At 44.5% G+C, this 18,344-nt stretch overlaps 1 protein-coding gene across 1 annotated transcript in view; it reads left to right on the top strand.

Annotated features, from left to right (window-relative positions):
* Positions 1-6: 6 nt before the first annotated feature.
* Positions 7-18,344, top strand: part of AUTS2 (AUTS2, activator of transcription and developmental regulator) — a 193,857-nt gene continuing 175,519 nt past the window's right edge. The window contains exon 1 of the mRNA XM_015594582.1: positions 7-179. The gene's annotated coding sequence lies outside the window, so the exon portion shown is untranslated. The remainder of the gene's footprint in view (positions 180-18,344) is intronic.

Raw genomic sequence — 18,344 nt, 5'->3', positions numbered from 1 at the left:
GGGATGCGGCAAACGCCGCCCCTGCCGCCTGCCCGCAAACCTCAGACGCGCCTTTCCCGGAGCCTCTGAACTTCTGGAAATCCGGAGACCGCGTCGGCGGTTTTGTTTTTGCGTCGTCTTCTACTGGGCTTTGGCTTTGGGATTTCTCTGGCTGCCTGGATACGCCTTTTCCTCTGTGGGTAAGTCTCCACTGGATCGCAGCACCGGTAACCGACCCCGGGAGCGCCAGCTTTTGAAATCCCCAGCCTGGAGTCGCCTGGGCTTGGAGCAGAGGACCCAACTCCTGACCAAGTAAGGGCGCTCAGATTCCACCTTTCCTCTGATGCGCCGAAATATAATCTCATGGCAGAATTTTCTTTAAGCACATTGTCTGATAGGATTGGCAATTACTAACGAGGAAAATGAGTAGCAATTAGGAGTTCAGAAATAAATGGAAGTCCATTGTCCTAATTGAGTGGAATTACTGACGGATAATAGCAACACTGAATTCTTCAGTTTAATTAAGAGTTTATATAATTATAATGCACTTCTTATTTCTTGGGGGAGCCATGGGGTTGGAATTAACCAGTGCAATGGTTAAGAAATCCATTTAATGATAAGTAACCAGTGGGTGGAAATAAATGTGGGTGCCTTGCTCAAGTAATGTGAACTTAGATGAATTCCTGATAAAGGGATGTGCCAGCTTGGGCCAAGAAGGACTTTCTTTTAGATGCTAATTCCGGCCTGATACAAATCTAAAGTGTTTACAGATTGTTAGGTAATTTCGGATGCTGGCATCTGGCTGTACCAAAAACAGCCAAGCTTGGTGCCCCCCTGCAGTGGGATCAGCCCTGATCGGTCCTTTCTGTAACTGCCCTTCCCTCATTTCCCCAAGAATGAAATGAGTGGGTCATTTGAGAGTGTTTTGCCGTCTGGGGTTTCTGTATCAGAAATCTCATGATTGAGCTGTAAATGTTGTAAATGCTGTAAATGTTGATAGCTGAAGCGGCTGAGAGAGAGTCATTGAAGTTATGCAGCCTCCAAGCAGAGCGAGTGTGTAGGTGTGGAATTTGTTGGAGGACTAATCTGTAATTATAAAGATGTTATTTTCCTCTTTGGTGGTGTATTGTTTCCTGTACTATTATGTTCCCGTGAAATTGTTCCCCTTGTGGGAAGCAGTGAAACTGGAGAGAAATCCCTTCTCAGAGGATAATTTTCTTATATTTTTGGTGTAGGTTCCTGGGAATCCTTTTAACCCCGCATTGGGATTCGTGTGTTTATTTCTGTAAGAAGCTCCAGCAGATTTGGAAATCACTAGGTTTCAAGTATACTGGTAAATAATGAGCACTTCAAATAACAACATTTATTTGTATCTTGACTCCTTTGTCTGGCTCACACAAGGTCTAGATTTTTCAATGGGACGAGCAGGGACTATCTCCTATGGAGAATTTCCAAATCAAAAAGTGGGCTCAGGGAGCGCCATTAAAGTTGCATTTTACTCCAGAAGGGACAGCAAGTGGCAGGGATGAAGCAGTGCATCTTTAATATTTCATGGGTTTTAAAGATGGCAGAGCACTTTGGAAACTTATTCATGATTCCCCGTCGTTAATCAGAGAAAGCAGATATGGAGGGAGTTTGCTGTATGTGTGCCTCTCGGCCTCAGCCCTTCCAGGTGCTTTGCAGGTAGGTACCTGGGGACAGCAGGGAGGTGACTTGAGGTTATGCCAGTGTTACTATTCAGAATTTTAAGGACTTACCTGCTCTGGCTTTTCTTTTGTCCCCAGCCCTGTTTTGTCATCACTGCTATGAAAATCTAACAAAACTGTTGAAAACACCTGCCCTGTATCCTTCCAGAACTGTGGCTTCTTAATGCAGGCTTGCCTTATTGGTTCGCTGCTCCTTTTTTTGGTGTTCTGCTCAAGGCACAAGCAGTGCCTTTTATTTTTCATGAAATTATACAACAGGCCAATTCTTAAACACACACGTGGGTGGAAATGTGACACTGGTAACATTCAAAAATGACAAATCGCCAAGTTTCATAATTTTTCAAAAGACAATTATGAAAGATGACAACTTCATCTTGTCCCCTTTCCCTAAACATTCACAGATCCTTCACACACCTGCCCGTTCATGGTTAGACTAGCCAGACAGTGTAAGAAAGAGTCAAGGATGGCCATCCTCTCAGAACTGCTACCCCAGGATTCTCTTTCTGACCAGTGGGTGTTTGGTGCCCACTGGCATGAAAATTTCCTAAGAAAGAGTCAAGGATGGCCATCCTCTCAGAACTACCCCAGGATTCTCTTTCTGACCAGTGGGTATTTGGTGCCCACTGGCATGAAAATTTCCTTCTGTGAGAACATCTTTAAGATTGGGTTCCAAATTCCCCCCCCCCTTTTTTTTTTATCTGCTCTGAGACTGACACCCATGTACTTATGTAAAATCATCCTGAAAAGACAGAAAAACTGAGAGGTTATGGGGCTCCCGGCAAATTAGGAACAGATTCAAGTCAAAAACATTCCAAACTCTTAATCAAATGATGCAGCTTGGACACAAGAAGCAAACTGGCCTGTAGGCTCCTAGAATACACTGTCAGAGGGCAAAGCACTGGGAGAGTTAGCAGTCACAATCTTTGTCTCTACCTTTCTTCATCTTCCTTCCCACTCAGTCTCGGGTACCTTGAAGAGGTAGTGGGTGTCAGTCACCACCTGTTTGCTGGTTGCACAATGCAGATTACTCACTTCTGCCCAAGTAACACCCTGAAGCCATACTGTAACAATAGAGCATTGAAGAAAATAACACTCAAGTTGGTCTTGGCCCCTGTCCAAGGGGATTAGCTACTTAGAAGTGCCTGAAAGGCCTTGTTGAAACATACTCACCTATAACCCAGTTTCTTGGCCTGGATCTCAAGGACAGGGTAGTGTTGGTGCCCTTCTGTGACCTATAAAATTCAACATCTATCTCGATTTACACTTGGCCTCATGATGGCTCATAGAAGTCTTCCCATCATGAACTCAGAAGAGTACTTCAAGGTCAAGGAGGCCCTCGCTACTCAAAGTGTGGACCGTGGATCACCAATATCAGCATTACCTAGGATCTTGTTAGCAGTGCTGAACCTCAGATCTGTCCCCTGATTTTTTGAATTAGAATCTGTATTTTACCAAGATCTCCAGACGATTTGTTTGCTTTGTGACTGGTTTGGTTCTCTCGTGATGCAGACTCTGTGATAGAGTTTAGCAAGCAGAATATTTATTCAGGAGTGCCCTTAGGATCAGCACCTGTGGCAGGGAGGAGGAAGGTACACAGAGGGAGAAGTCAGCCTGTAATACAGGCCCTGGGACAGGCTGGACTAACCACGTGAGGTGCCCCGGAGCTAGACTGGCCTCATGTTGGGCAGTGGTGGTCAGGCCTTCATAAGGCCTGCTGACAGTATTCCTAACAGCTGGGCAACACGTCCTTCACTCGAGTTGGGAGAAGCACTGCTGTAGGTCATGGCTCTAGACCAGCAGTACCTTCAGCACAGGGTCCTGGTAGAGGCGCACGTTCCTGAGCCCGCCCCAGACCTGCTGAAATAAAAGCTGTAGGAGTGGCTCCCAGAACCTCATGTTTAAACAAGTTCTCCAGGTGACAGTTCAAATCTGACTGAGAACCACTGCTCTAAGGCAGTGGTTTTTTTTGGTCGTTTGTTTTATTGTTTAATAACAGCTTTATTGAGATATGATTCACATTCTATATATAATAACATTCACCGTTTTAAAGTATACAAGTCACTAGTTTTTAGTGTATTCACAAGGTTGTGCAACCATCTCCACTAATCCTAGAACATTTTCATCACCTCCAAAATAAACCCTATGCCCATTATCAGTCACTTTTTACAGCCAAATCTGACAACCACTATTCTACTTTTTCTCTCTGTGGATTTGTCTGTACTGGACATTTCATAGAAATAGAACCATACAATATGTGACCCTTTGTGTCTCTTTTCTTTCGCTTAGGGTAGTGTTTTTTGAGGTTCCTCCATGTCGTAGCATGTATCAGTAATTCATCTTTTTAAATAGATAAATAATGTTGCATTGTATGGATATGCCATGTTTTATTTATCAGTTGATGAATATTTGAGTTGTTTCTACTTTTTTACTCTTCTGAATAATGCTACGATGAACATTCATGCATAAGCTTTTATGCGGACCTATTTTTTCAATTCTATTAGTAGAATTGCTGAGTTGTTCTGGTAACTCTATGTTTAGCTTTTTGGGGGAACTTCCGGACTGTTTTCCAAAGTAGCTGTACTATTTTACATTTCTACCAGCCATGTATCAGGGTTCTAATTTCTCTATAGCCTCTCTAACATTTGTAATTTGTCATTTTATTATATCTATCCTAGTAGGTATGAAGTTATATCTCATTGTGGTTTTCATTTGCATTTTCTTGTTAACCAGTGACATTGAGCATCTTTTCAGGTTCTCATGGGCTATTTGTGGTGTGTCCACTTTGGAGAAATGTTTGTTCAGATCCTTTGTGGGGCAGCCTTTTACTTCTTAAGGAAGCCCTCAGGATGTCTAGTGTGTGTCTAGTGCAGTTGCTTTAGGATCTATGAAAGAAAGCCCAGGACATGGGCTTTACCCACTGGAAGTTCTACTTAGGTGTGGAACAGTGAAAGAAAAAGACAAGAGAGCCCACTGTAAAGGGCCAGCCTGCTGTCATTCTTGTCACCGAAAGACATTATGTGGGTTGCTAGGAGAGAGTGTGAGCTCGGGTTGTGGGAAGTTTTATGGAGGTTGGAGACTGCACTGTTGAGAGGAAGGGAAGCCAGGAAGCTCTTAGTGAGCCTTCCACATGCCACTCCTGTTTTATAGGTTATCCACCCTGTAAGAGGGGGGCCTCAAAATCCCAGGACTTCTTTCAAGATCATACTGCCTACCAGCCTAGAAAGGTGAGGCAATTCTTCTATTTCCTTATCTGGGAAAAGACTACTTACCTCCCTTATTTATCAGTGGTTGTAAAGATCGGTTATAATACTCTGTGAGTAAGTGTTATCGCAGGTGAGAAAAGAGTTTGCAGGTGTCCCTAAGTAGTCTCTAATTCCCTATTAGCAGATCTCACAGTGATAGTGTCAGGTCTCCCAATCCCCCAGGACAGGCACCTCTCTCAAGGTCTCTGAGACTATAAGGTGAGACCTTGGGGCTTCCAGTCAGCTTCTCTTTACTGTTGCAACACACTTGGAATATGGAATATTGGAGTGACAGGATTTTATAACAGAGGTGTTCAAAGCAAAACCTTTGTCATGCTCTCATCCAGTAAGGGTCTCAGCACCTATAAGGATGAGAACAGCTACCTTACTCTCGTGCATTGCTGTCTAACTTACCGAAGTGCCCTCTCAGCCTCTCAGGGGAGGAAACCCAAGCTCCAAGACGTGACTTGGTTAGTGTCAAAGATTAGATGATGGCATGACCAGGACTTCACCCCTGGTCCATCAACGCCTGGCCCAATGCCCTTATCTGTTGAGTTTTATTTTACAGGTTGCTAAGGATTCATGATGGGATGTTTTGGTTCTTGGTCTATAAGTGGATACTCTCCCGGGAGGTTCAAGGTCTCATGATACCATGCATTCATGTGTGTTTGTTGTTGGCACTGTGTGTGTTCCATTATAGTAATATGTTCCAAATGCTATGTGATCACCCTTAGTGTCACTGAAGAAACATGTCTCAAAAGCATGCAGATAGGCTGAGGAATTAGGGTATCTTCTAAATGTACTTTAATTCTCAGTTTTTCCAGGAGCCTTCGGTTGGTTGGATAATAATTAAGAGTATTTGAGTCACTGTTTCTTGAACACAAACAGCACAAAGCTCTGGCACTGCAGAATTCAAGAGTGAGCCAGAATGTACATGTACTAAATAGCCCACACACAGGATCATGACTTTCTCTCATTCCCCATCCCCTCCAAGTTCTCTCAGATGCGCCTTGTCTAAGATAGGATGTGTCCTAAACAGTCGTGCGTCAGTCAAGTTTGCGTTCTTTGAGCCCTCGTTTAAATTCACAAGGGGCGCGTGCTCAGGAAAAGCGAAGCCTCTGAAAAAACAAAGCTCTGTGTTGTGAAACAAATTATTCTGCCTCTAACCATTCGTTTCTTCTGTCAATCAGAATTTTTACCCACTTGTTTCTTTAAAGGTAGTTATAACTGTGTCGACTACGTCGACACACTTACCTTCATTTGTTTTGATTTCGAAGAACGGGATATGTAAAAACTCCTTGGAATCATAGGCACAGATTGGAGGTGGAAAGAAGGGCAAAAGTGGCATTTTATCCCATTATCGTTTTTTCCTTTTTTTAAATCCCAAGCTGGCAGGAGAGAGGCAATCCGCAAGTTTCTCAGTGTTCTCTGGGGTAAGAGTTTTGCAACGAAACCCTCCTCTTCACCTACACTCTTCCCAGTGTCTTTGTGCTAAAGGCCCAGTCTCCTTTGGCTGATGACCTTGATCGATTAAACTCTGGACAGAGCCACCCTTTGAAGAGGTTGATCGGAGGCAGTAGCACCAGTGGAAGTGCTTCGGTCTAGAAAACAGCCCCAGTGGAGGCTCCACCTCTGCCGCGTGTGCCCCTCCTGCACGCTGTGCTCTGCCCTGCTCCTCCGCCAACTCAGAAATGCTGAGTCAGTGCGGGAGGGGCAGCGCTCAGAGAGGAAACCGCAGTCCCGGTGAGAGTGTCTTCAGCAGTCTCTACCAGTTCCTCCCACACAACACATGCAGGGCCCTGGTTTCATAGGCGGGGACTGCAAATGTTATTTCTGCCAATAAAAGAAAAAGAGAATGAGCAAGAGAGAAAACATTTCATTGTTAGGGAGATGGTTTTGCCAATAGTTTAAATGGCTGCTTTCTACTCTGAATGAAGAAATATGCATTTAATGATACCCAGTCTTCCCCAGTGTCTCTGAAGCAGAGATAATAATAACTAATTTTTGTCGAGGACCGCTAGGCAGGTGCTTTAGCGTTTTGGTATATTCGCCCACAAAAATCCAATGGGATAGGAATATGCAGGCATACTTTGGAGAGATGGTAGGTTCAGTTCCAGACCACCACTGTAAAGTGAATATCACGATAAAGCGAGTCACAAATTTTTTGGTTTCCCAGTACATATGAAAGTTATATATATACTATACTATAGTCTATTAAGTGTGCAATCTCATTATGTCTAAAAGAAACATTGTACATACCTTAATTAAAAAATACTTTATTGCTAGAAAATGTTAACCATGATCTGAGCCTTCGGGGAGTAGTAATCTTTTTGCTGGTGGAAAATCTTGCCCCACTATTGATGAAAAAGCAACATCTGCGAAGTGCAGTGAAGCAAGGTATGCCTGTATGATGGCACTAAAGCTCGGCGAGGTTATTTTGTCCAGGTTGGAACCTGAGCCTCTTGGACAGTGGCTTAAAATGTGCCTGGCATACATTAGGAACTTACCGCAAGATGCTGCAAGGTGTGTTTTGTAAAACTCAACAAGGCCTTTGGTAATTATTGGCTGAAAAAAGGAATGGCTGAACCTCGTGGGGAAGTTTTGTTCCTTTTGATGGTCATTTTAAATGGTACATTCCTCTTCGCAGAATGACATTTATCACTGACCTTTTCATACGTGCCCAGAAAAAAAAACTTTTGTGAATGTTGCTCGGTCCAGTTTTATATCTCCCCCTGGCCGGGGTGGAATGAGAGCCAAGTGCCAGTGTCACTGGACGTGTACTCGTGACTGGGATGCGGAGGGACCTCCCACCTCGTGTAGTTGTAATCTTTTCTTTGGGTAGTTCTTTTGAGCAGGCAAATGGTCCAGATGATGTCTGCTAAGGACTCCTCCTGCTCTATGAATCTTCATTTTCAAAGTATGTGAAGAATTTAGCATAACATTTTCCATTTTTCACTAAGGCTAAACTTACAGACAGTGACATATCCACTTTAAAATGGCATAAAACAGCATTTGCCCTTACACTGTGCTCAATTTTACATCCCTGGGAAATACTGGGAAGTCGCTGCTTGGTCTTGGTTTTCAACATTGGTTAACCACCTATTGCTAAATGAGAGGGATTGAAATAATGACCTGAGAACTAGAATGGTATGGTATTGATGCTCACAAGCTGAGTAAGCCAACAGGTACTAGACTAGAGGTGTTACATGGAAAAGGTGTCTAACAACACGAGCATTGTAGTCAGTCATGTTTATTTCCAGGCACTCCTGGCGCTGTGTACTATGAGCTGTAGTTTATTCTTCCTTTCCCTTTCCTTTTTTTCTTCTTCTCTCCCTCCCTCCCTCTCTTCTTTCCTTCCTTCCTTCCTTCCTTCCTTCCTTCCTTCCTTCCTTCCTTCCTTCCTTTTCATATTCCTCCCTTCTTTTTCCTTCCTTCCTTCCTTCCTTCCTTTTTTCTTTTCTGTAAACATAAAAACACTCCCTGAAATCTACTTTGTATACAATTTCTGGAGTATTTCTAGTAAATAGTGGAAGATTAAAGTTTGTCTGAGGTCAGCTTTCTCATACAAGCTTATGGGCACTGGATAAGATTATCAAAAGAGGTAATTAATTATACCACCTCCAGATCTTTAAAAGTGAGTCTCGTCCAGATCTCATAGCTATGAGGGGTTCTACTTGAAACCAACAGGATTAACTGGATTTAAGAGAGTCCCGGCCACTCCAATCATCTATGATTCTTAACAATTATTTTTGCAACCTCTAAATAATTATGTTTATGACATACTTGGTTCTTAGTTTTGAAGCTTCATTCATACATTCAGGCAACAACATTTATGAGCACCTTCTACATGCGGGCAGCATGTTAGGAACTGAAGATAATAGCGGTGAAGGAAAAGGACACAGCCTTACAAAGCTTACGTTATGCGAGGCAATGTACGTAAGCTTTTCAAAAAATCTTCAGTTACTTTAACAGTCTTTGTTGGGCAACTTGTCATTCACATACTTATACGTGTATACTTGTCATTCTTGGCTAGGTCCAGGGGCCCGTCTGCAGTTGGCCTACTTTTTAGAGCAAGGGAGTACTGCTCTCAGCAGTAATCTGCTGGGAGGCAGAGAGGGGTTACTGGGATTGGAGTGCCCTTAGCAGCTGCATGGAGCTGGCCACATGTAAAATGACCATGGAGTGTAGTCATCAACTCTTCAATGCTGATGGGAATGCTGTTTTTAAAATATGTGTATCTCTGTGTCGGAGGTCAGTTGAAGCCTTTGGACAAAATCTATTGACAGAAAACCCATAGATAGAACTAAACTAGTGGAGGTGTATGATATGGAAGATAAAGGCCACTTAAGTGCCAGGTATTAGAAAAGTCAAGTCTAGACAAGACACATGACAACTCCAGATAGAGATGATGTAAATGAAAGCACCTGGAGAACTTTGGAAGGTGAACATTGGGTGATTTCTACCTATGAGCATGGTTACCAGACTTCCCTGGTGGTGTGCAGTCCCCATGCTGTCTCCTCCGGGCCTATACTGCAGTCTGGTGATGCCCGGTGCAGTGTGTAATGCACTACCATGCCAGTGGGATGGAGACGAACTTGACACTTGGCATTGCCCATATGTTTAAATTTATGTGTGGTTGTATATCATTATTCTTTTAACAGAGCTAACAGATCGAGAATTCCTTTATTAGATACTTCTACTTATAAAAAAATAGAAGTATCAGGAAAGCTGCTTACGCGTTGTAGAAGTAAATTTGTAGGAGATGTGCTGCTACCTGCGTTCACTTAAAGTTAAAACTTAGTCACTTCCTGGAAGAAATTCCACATGTGAAATATTGGTGGCCAGTGTGTTATGCTAAGAAATTAGAAGATTTTATTTTTACAAATAGCTACTTACCATGACTTTCTGTGAAGACTCGAGTGCAAACACTTGCAGCCCCGGCAGGGGTACGAGGGTGCCTGACCCTGACCCCGGCGCTGAGCACTTTCTTTTTTGTTGGTTATTCTTTGACAATTTGACAGACAAAAACTAGTGTCCTGTTGTTTTGTCTAGAAGGTTTTAAAATGCTGCTTCCCATAGTGGAAATGGTTCTCTGACCCTTTTCTAGAAGAACACACTCGATTTTTCCAGTTTCTTTTCGAATAACTTTTTCAGAGGGACCCCCTTAGGATAATTAAGTCATCATGATGCATCTCCAGATGGGATACCCTGATGAAAGGAAGATGTATTTCAGAGCTTCCCTGCCCCCATATCCCAGGTTGTTTGTGCGACTGGGGACTTCTGGTATGGGTCCCGGTGATGAGAATTAGTTTCCTGGTATCCGCTTAGTGGGAAAGCGGATGTGGCAAAAAATGTTAGTTGACTTCAAATATCTGTTCTCCCCGGTCTTCCTCACTAATAGGATGACTGATTTTTAGTTGGGGAAATGGCCCAACTAAATGAATAAAAACTACATTTTGTAGCCTCCCCTAAAGCAGGGCACTGCTGTATAACTACACTCTGGTAATGGGCATTGCAGAATGCCCATTTAAGCATACCCTTAAAGGCCGGGGACAAGCCCATCTAAACGTGAACATAAGGCCAGGCTGCAGCCATTGTCCTGGCCCATGACATGGCTTGGGGAATGGGAGGCAGTAAAGGCAGAAACAGCAGTGTATCTAGAAAGACCCCTTGTGTCTGACATTACAGAGTGCCATACCAGACCTAGACTGCCTACCTTGAGACTTTGACTTTGAGAGAGAGAACTCTTGTTTAAGTGACTTCTATTTTTTATTTTATTTTTTATTCTTTTTTATTCTTTTTATTATTTTTTATTTCAGGTTGTCTGTCACTTGTAGCTAAACCCAACCCTAACTGACCCGGTGGGGAAATGGCTCTAAAAGGAGCTATCATTCACCTACTTAAGTTTCTAACATTTGGAAGTCATTTCTTATATTGCCTTTTTGTTGCAATTACACATTCACAATGGGTAAATACCCGCCCTTCACTGTAGAGTGAGGCAAGGTACTAGAAGCACAGAGAAAAGAAAGTCTCATACTCACTCACTAGAATGGGCTCTGGTGGGCTTTACCTAAATGCCACTCACAGCCTTGTGCATGATAAAATAAAGCATTACTAATTAGTCTCGTCACGTGGGCAGTCAGACCAAAGCAGACTTACGTGATGCACTGAGAGTCGCATTCATTAGAGCAGTAACATTTTCCACGAAAGGAGCCTTACACGTGGGCTCTCTCTCAGCATTTCTTCAAATACACAGATAATAAATTGGGAACTCTCTGGAGTATGTATATGTATGTGCATATGCGTATGTGTGTATATTGTTTGTTACACTTAAAATTAGCACAAAATGTCTGCTGCTTACTGTACCAGGGGGACAGATGACCTCAGGTTATTAGCTGCTCATAGACTTTTGTAGTTTGCGGGGAATGGGGGAAGTACCAAAGGCTTCTTAATTCTACATAGGATACATAATTAGAAAATTTCTGTGTTGGAACCATCTCAGCATCAGAATTGACTGTACCATCGTGTAAAAGGTTATTTTTTTAGTTGATGTAAAATGTTGGAAGGCATTTCCAGACTTCTGTACTATAGGGAGCACCTGTGGAGAGAGCTGCTTGCTGCATATCCGACATCTTGAGCTGTGGTTGCTCACGCCGCTGGTCCAGGAAGAGGAGCCTTTTCCCCCAGCAGAATGGGATTCTAGATGTAGAAATCACCTGTTTGAACTATCTTAGAGTCAGAGTGTTCTACTACCGGTTGTGAATTTTGGAGATGATCTAGTATTGCCCTTCAAGTCGGGGAAGCTGAGGCCCTGGGATCTGACAGATAGTCCCAAGGGCAGATGGACCTGGGGCAGCACAGACTTCAGAGCTCTCTACCCATTGTTCTCGTCAGCGTACGACATGGCCTTCCATTTCGAGAACCAGCAAGTGTAAAACTTGGCAACATCTCCATCTTTATTTTTGTTTGAGAGATTAATAAACAAGCAAAATGAATGATGTCATAAACAGATCTCTTCTAAGGGTATCGAGGTTTCTTTCTTCATATATATATATGTGTATATATATATATATATACATATATATATGAAGTTTTCTTCATATATATGTATATATATATGAAGCAAGAAATATATGTGTGTGTGTGTGTGTGTATATATATATATATATATGTATTTTTTTTAACAGAGAGTATATCCCCAAGACTGAGAACCAAAGGAACAGATTGCTTATCCCCTCATGATTCTGCCCTAGTGGTGGATCATTAATGGTGTAGAAAATGAGGGCAGTGCTGAGCAATCCGGGGTGGGGTGCATGCCTCTTTAAGAGATTTATGTGGAGGTTTGAGCTGGGGAGACAGCACGGTGGTACATCATCATGCAGGCGACATCAGAGACTTTCTTCTTCGCTTGGGTGCATTATCATAAAAAGTGATTTAGACTGGAGCTGATTGATGCAAATGGCCCTATGTTCTTTCCTATCATTAGCGGCCTCTTTCAGTGGCCAGAGGCAGTGATTAAAGCTGTCATTTGGAGCTGCTCATTAAAGACGAGCCCCAGAATAGCAAGAGGAAAAGAGCTTGGAGAGGCATACATGCACATATATATGTATGTATGTGTGTGTATGTATGTGTACTTTTTTTTTTTTTGCCTCAAAAGTGCGTCATCCCTTTCCTGATTGAACCATTGAAATCAAGGCTGTAGAGACATTTCCACTGAGAATATAGAATGCTCTTTTGCAAGTAATATTAGATTTTAGGGAGTGTCACAGTAGATTCTGATGACAGCTTGCCTACATATTATGAAAGGAGATGAGGACGGTATTGTTTGGTGTATTTTGTTAGGGATTGACCCTGGTGAGAACTCATTAAGTCTCCCCCTCCCAGGCTGGAGACTTCAGAAGCAAGCCACAGGAGAGCCCAGGCGAGGGTTGCCGAGGGTAGATGGCCTCGGTAAGTCCCATTGTGACAGTGTTAACCCCAGGGATGGAGATGAGGACAGCCGAGAGGGACTTCTTTGCTGAACCCAGAGAGTTGAGGTCCCTGGATGTCAGTCGGGAGGTGGGGGGCACCAGCAGGCCCCCAAACAGAAGGGGAATGGAAAAGGAAGGGAACAAAGTGAAATTCCAGACATATAGCAGGGAGACGAGTGGGGGAGTGGTCTCCTGGGCTCCTTGGAGTGCTCCAGTCAGGGCAACGTGACCAGTTGATCACCTTTGTGGTGAAGCTGAGCTACTTTGGGCCCCTGCCTGCGGTTCCACAAACATGCACTCATATCCAGATGCACACTGGTTTAGGTTAGTGTTCAGATGGTGCCTACATGTGACCAAAACTCCTCCAAGGCTCTTCGCCCCAGCTCTAAATCAGCTCCACCACACCTGAGATGAAGGCTGGAGTAGTGGGTGGCCGGCCGGATTCGGGAACAGGGAAGTGAAGCTAGAGACGGAGCCACCTTCAGGTCTGCAGACAGACCAGTTTCAAGTCAAAGATGTGACTGGCCGGGTAGGCTGGCACACCCTCCCTGGCCAGTGGATGTTTTAAAGCCAAAATCCCACAAACTTTTACAGGACTTGTCTACAGCTCTCCTCAAAAACCCCTCTGGGACAAGAAAATAAGAAATTATCAATTTAATTTCTCAGTCTAATGAACTAGTCTTATACATAAAAATTTAAATTACTTTTTTTTTTTTTTTTTTACAAAAGCAGAGACCAACATCAGCTATGCCAGCATCACTGTCTCCATGACAACTCCTTGGCTTTGGCGGCTCACGGTCACAGGCCCTTGAAATGAAGCAAAAGAAAGTTTTAGTTTCTCTTTTGTAATTTAGTGGACTCTAGGGGCTCTCGTGATGGGGTTAAGCAGAGGTTGCTTTTTGGTGTGGGCAGCAAAGAGTGGGGAAGGGATGAAATTATTCCTTTGTGCTGCAAGGCGGGGATTGGAATATGCTGTAGAGAGCACTTCCTTTTCAGGTTCTGAGCCAGTTGTTGGCTTGGAAGGTGTGGCCTTTGTCCACCTCTCCGCCGCTCACCCCACAGTGCTGGCCTTCTGAGCCGGGGTCTGCACATCAGGGCCTGTTAGTATTGATGCTGGGCTGTGATGTGCCTCTCCCTGGGGAGCATGACGGCAGAACTGAACAAAGTCACTGGTAATCTGTGCTTACAGCCTCCTCCCTGGGGAGAAAGCCCGGCCAGCTGGCACTCTCGTGCTGAGCACATTCACTTCCCTTGGCAGCCGCAGCCTGGCAGGAACCCAGAGGCCAGCCGGCTGCAGGGCCAACCTGCATCAGCACCCCCAGCCACCCAGCTCTGGATCATGTGCATTGTACACTGCCTTCCAGACTGGACACTGGCTGAACTCACAGCTTAGTCATTGCAGGTCATCTGCCTGGGCCTTTCCAGGCAGCCCGTGTGGCTCTCTAGAAATAAAGAAACATGAGTGCTGGACGAGGCACAGTTAGCCGGCCGGCTACACTGGCCGGGGGGTTAATACGAGACCCTTCCCCCCATCTTTCTATTTTCCCGGCTCTAGGTCAGTGACATGAGGAAAATTCCATGTGAGATCAGTCGCCTGTAGTTGGGAAGGGGCTTGTCCATCTGCCTTGGATGATGATGGGGCAGGTAGTGGGTGGCCAGGAAGAGCAAGGGTGGAGTTAGGGGGCCACCAGGAATCTTGGATGTATATAGACATGTTAGATTTTGCCCGGAGAGTAAAAATAAACAGGCTAAAACCTTTTTGGACCCCAAACTTGATGGGTTTTCCGCCCAAGCACATTTACTGCTGAGATAAGAATTCCCTCACTTGAACCAGAATCCCATAGCAAAGGGTCTGGCTCACTACGGTTCCTGAAGAGTCTAGAGTTTTCTCGGTTGATACAACTTAGGATGTTTTAGGGTTCTCAGGTTTAGGATTGTCCTCCCTAGCCCATGAAAAATATGCCCCACAAGGTATGTGGCTTTTTTAGGAGAAACATGTGAAAAGCATCGTTCTGCTTCGGTGCCATCAGACACTAACATGTGTCCCCGACTGGCGTAGATGGTGGTCGACTGGGCTGTGTCTACCAGGAATATCAGTGTCCTGATCAGAGACTAGGTGAAGGCAAAAGAGCTATGTGTTCTGTTAGAAAGTTTTATTTTACCAGAAAGTATATAATGGAGGGACTTCTCCAGAAAGGAAAAGACAAAGACCTGAATGAAACGCCTTCTGTATACCCTCTTCACATTTGCCCTGTTCCATTAATCTGAGTCTGCTGAGAGGTGATGCCGTAATAATTATTGCTAACCTTTAGCAAGCACAGTCTCTGTACTAGGCACTGTGCTGAGCTGTCACTGGCGTCATCATATCATCCTAGAGACAATGCAGGGAGGGAGGTACAGGCATCAACCCATTTGGCAGGCGAGGACACTGGGCTCAGAGTCTTCTCAGCGTCACTTAGCTACCACGTGGAGGATTCAGAGTCTGACCTGAAGACCGCACTCTCGTCCACAGCTGAGGGACCATTTGGCTCTAACAGCTGATAGGGCTGCTGTGGCCACCCAGAGGCACCATGTGCTTCACTGTGGTCTGCAGCTCAAATTCTGCATTTATGGTGGGATGATCTGACGACTCTAAGCTACACGAGCGCAAGGTCTTACCTATTTTTGCATGTCATCGAGTCCGCACTGTCTGATATGGTGCCCTGCATGCTCCGTGTGCTCAGTACATTGTTGCCACATGAAAAAATGAACGAATGAGTGGTTAGGGTTAAAATCGCATTTCTTTAAATAAACATATATTCCAAACTCAGAGCTATTTTCCCCAAAATAGGGTGTCAAATGAAAAAATTTTTAAGATTGGAGAAAGTTGAGCATGAGCAATAGGAATTATTAGAGAGGGAATATGGGATTGTTAATTGAACCAGGTCCCAGAGGAGATCTTAAGGGACAGGGTTAAGAGCAGAGAAGTATTTTTATTAGCAAAAAGAGGGCACTTCCTCCATAGAGACCAGAGGTGAAGGGAGAAAAAGAAAAGGATCCAATCAGTAGTCTTGGGCTTTGTACCTCTTAGGAGTCCTTTCAGCTGCAAGTAACAGGGCTTGACTAGCAGTGTCTGAAACAGTTAAGGACTGCTTTTTCCCATTGGTTCTACAAAAACCACAGAGAGGTAGCCTCTGACATTGTTCGGTGGCTCAGCAGTAAGGACCAACATGTTTGAGATGTTTTTGGCCTTTTCCTCATGGCCACATGATGCTGAGGCTCCTAGCATTATATCTGCATTCAAGGAGCCTTTGTTATCTCTTTTTATCTGAAAAATAGGACCATCCCCACCAACTTATGCTTAGATCTGTCTTGCTGACCAGAACAGCAAGGCGGATAGGAAGGTGAGTGAGGTGCTGAGGTCAGTCGTGGGCTTTGTGCTGCCTGCACCTCCTGGCCGAGGAGGTGCTTGGGACTGGACCAGTAGTTACTCTGCAGGTGCTACAGTGAAATGCAGGGTTCATGGGGTCTAAGCCTCTGCCGAACTTATTCTCTTATGAGGAATAAAAGCAGTTTGTGGCGGATTCCTAAGAAGCTCAATGAATGAATGAGAGAGAGGAGGAGAGAGCAGGCAAAGCTGTTCACCTGTTGAGTTACTAGAACTTTAAGTTAAGGCGTTACTGTTTTGTGAAATTTAGTTTTGCTGGTTCGTGTCCTCTTCTTTGCTTTCCTCTGTCTCCACCACCCTCTCCAAAAGGAAGTGTAACCATTACACGTAACAGAAAGGATTCTCCTCAGTATAAGCAGCTACTTTTGTCCAGTATCTCCATTTAAAATGATTGCTTCTCTACATCACATCTCACACCGTAAGAAAATTTATTCGTTGTAACAACTCAACTTGGAAAATGAGGAAACAAACCCAAGCAAAATAAACTCCACCGTGGGTTTGTGGAAGCTCTGAGATAAACCAGTTTGCATCCTTTCCTCCCTCTTAGAATAGCCTTTTAACACGCTCATTTACCAGTTACAGTTACATCCTCACTGGTTGAGAGAATGAGGCATTAGCTCATCTGGTGGTGACTGGGGCTGGGCCCAGGAGACCTCTCAAGAAGCCAGGCGGCAGCCCTGGGCTTCTGCTGCCTCTTTGGGCAAGTCACTTTCCCCCTGTGGGGAGGCGGGTAGATCTCAGAGGACCTGCTCTGCTCCTAACATCCTCTCAACCTCCCATGATTCCAGCTGCCCTGCGGGACAGCAGAGGTGGCCCTGGCCCCTGTCCAGCAGGGTCTCCTTATTTGTGCCTCTTCGTTTTCCCCTGACCCTCATTAACCAAGAGGAAAAACCAGTTCCAAAAAGGACTCCATTTCCCCCACACTGTATATTTCATGTCCACAGAGCATGCTGCGTGCCCTATTAAGAATTAAACTGTTATCACTAAACTCATCTCATTTGTGCCAGGGGCCTTGTTCAAAACCTGCTTTCCAGCAAAGCAGGGCCAGTGGATTAGTAACCTCCCCACGCTCGGTGGAGTGGTTCTCATCTCTTTTCAATGCCTTTGGCAAGGGACAGAGACACAGAGAGAGCAGGAAAGACAGGGAGAGAGAGCAAGAAAAAAAGAAAGACACAAAAGAAGAACAAGAGTGAAAGAAAGGCCCTGTACCAGCGGCCCTGAATTTTGTTAGAACACAGGCACTGCATCTATCAGGATTACCAGAGGGAGAGTGGGGTTTGATCTCGTGTTCCACTGGGAGAGGAAAAGCTTTATTGTGCTTTTTTTTAACGTTTCACAGATCAAAACAATACACTGTGTGTGTGCGTGTGCGCGTGTGTGTGCTGTCTGTGTGTGTGTGTGTGTACACACACACACCGTGTGTACATGTGGTCTGCTTGGGGCACACCCTGTTTTCAAAGCACTGCTGATCAGGTAGACCTGAAGCTTTCTTATAAAGGCCAGATACAGAAAACCACCGTGCTCTCTGTGGGTCTTCCTCTCTAGCGGACCTTTTTTTCTCCCTTGCCCTGACTTGGATCAGCAGGATTCACTCCTGTCAGACAAATTACAGCATCTATGAAATGGGGATATCGACATGTGTGACTTGATCTGTTTTAATAGGGACCCGGTGGGAGTTTCCTCCCTGCCCCACTGAGCTTTGTATTCTTTATGGAAAGGCAGACAGGGAGCTGGAGGATGCTACAGGCTTTAACCCTTTGCTGACAGCAGGTTGCCAGCCTTCTGTGTGTTAGCTGCTTCCTTTTTGTCCCTGGCCATTGTCTGGGGAGTGTGTGCAGCCTGCCATCCACTTCATGCTTATTATCTCACAGGAGACAAGCTCACCCCAGGAGGAGGAAGAGAGAGCTGTGTTTTGAACCAGATCTTTTGATTTCCTATCTTCCCTCTTGCCTCTAAAATAATTAGAAGTGCCGGTCAAGGTAAAAAAAAAAAAAAAAGAAAAGAAAGAAAGAAAGAAGAA

Source organism: Pteropus alecto, unplaced genomic scaffold, assembly GCF_000325575.1.
Source record: "Pteropus alecto unplaced genomic scaffold, ASM32557v1 scaffold68, whole genome shotgun sequence".
NCBI classification, from domain to species: Eukaryota; Metazoa; Chordata; class Mammalia; order Chiroptera; family Pteropodidae; genus Pteropus; species Pteropus alecto.
This window is presented reverse-complemented; position numbering and strand designations above follow the sequence as displayed.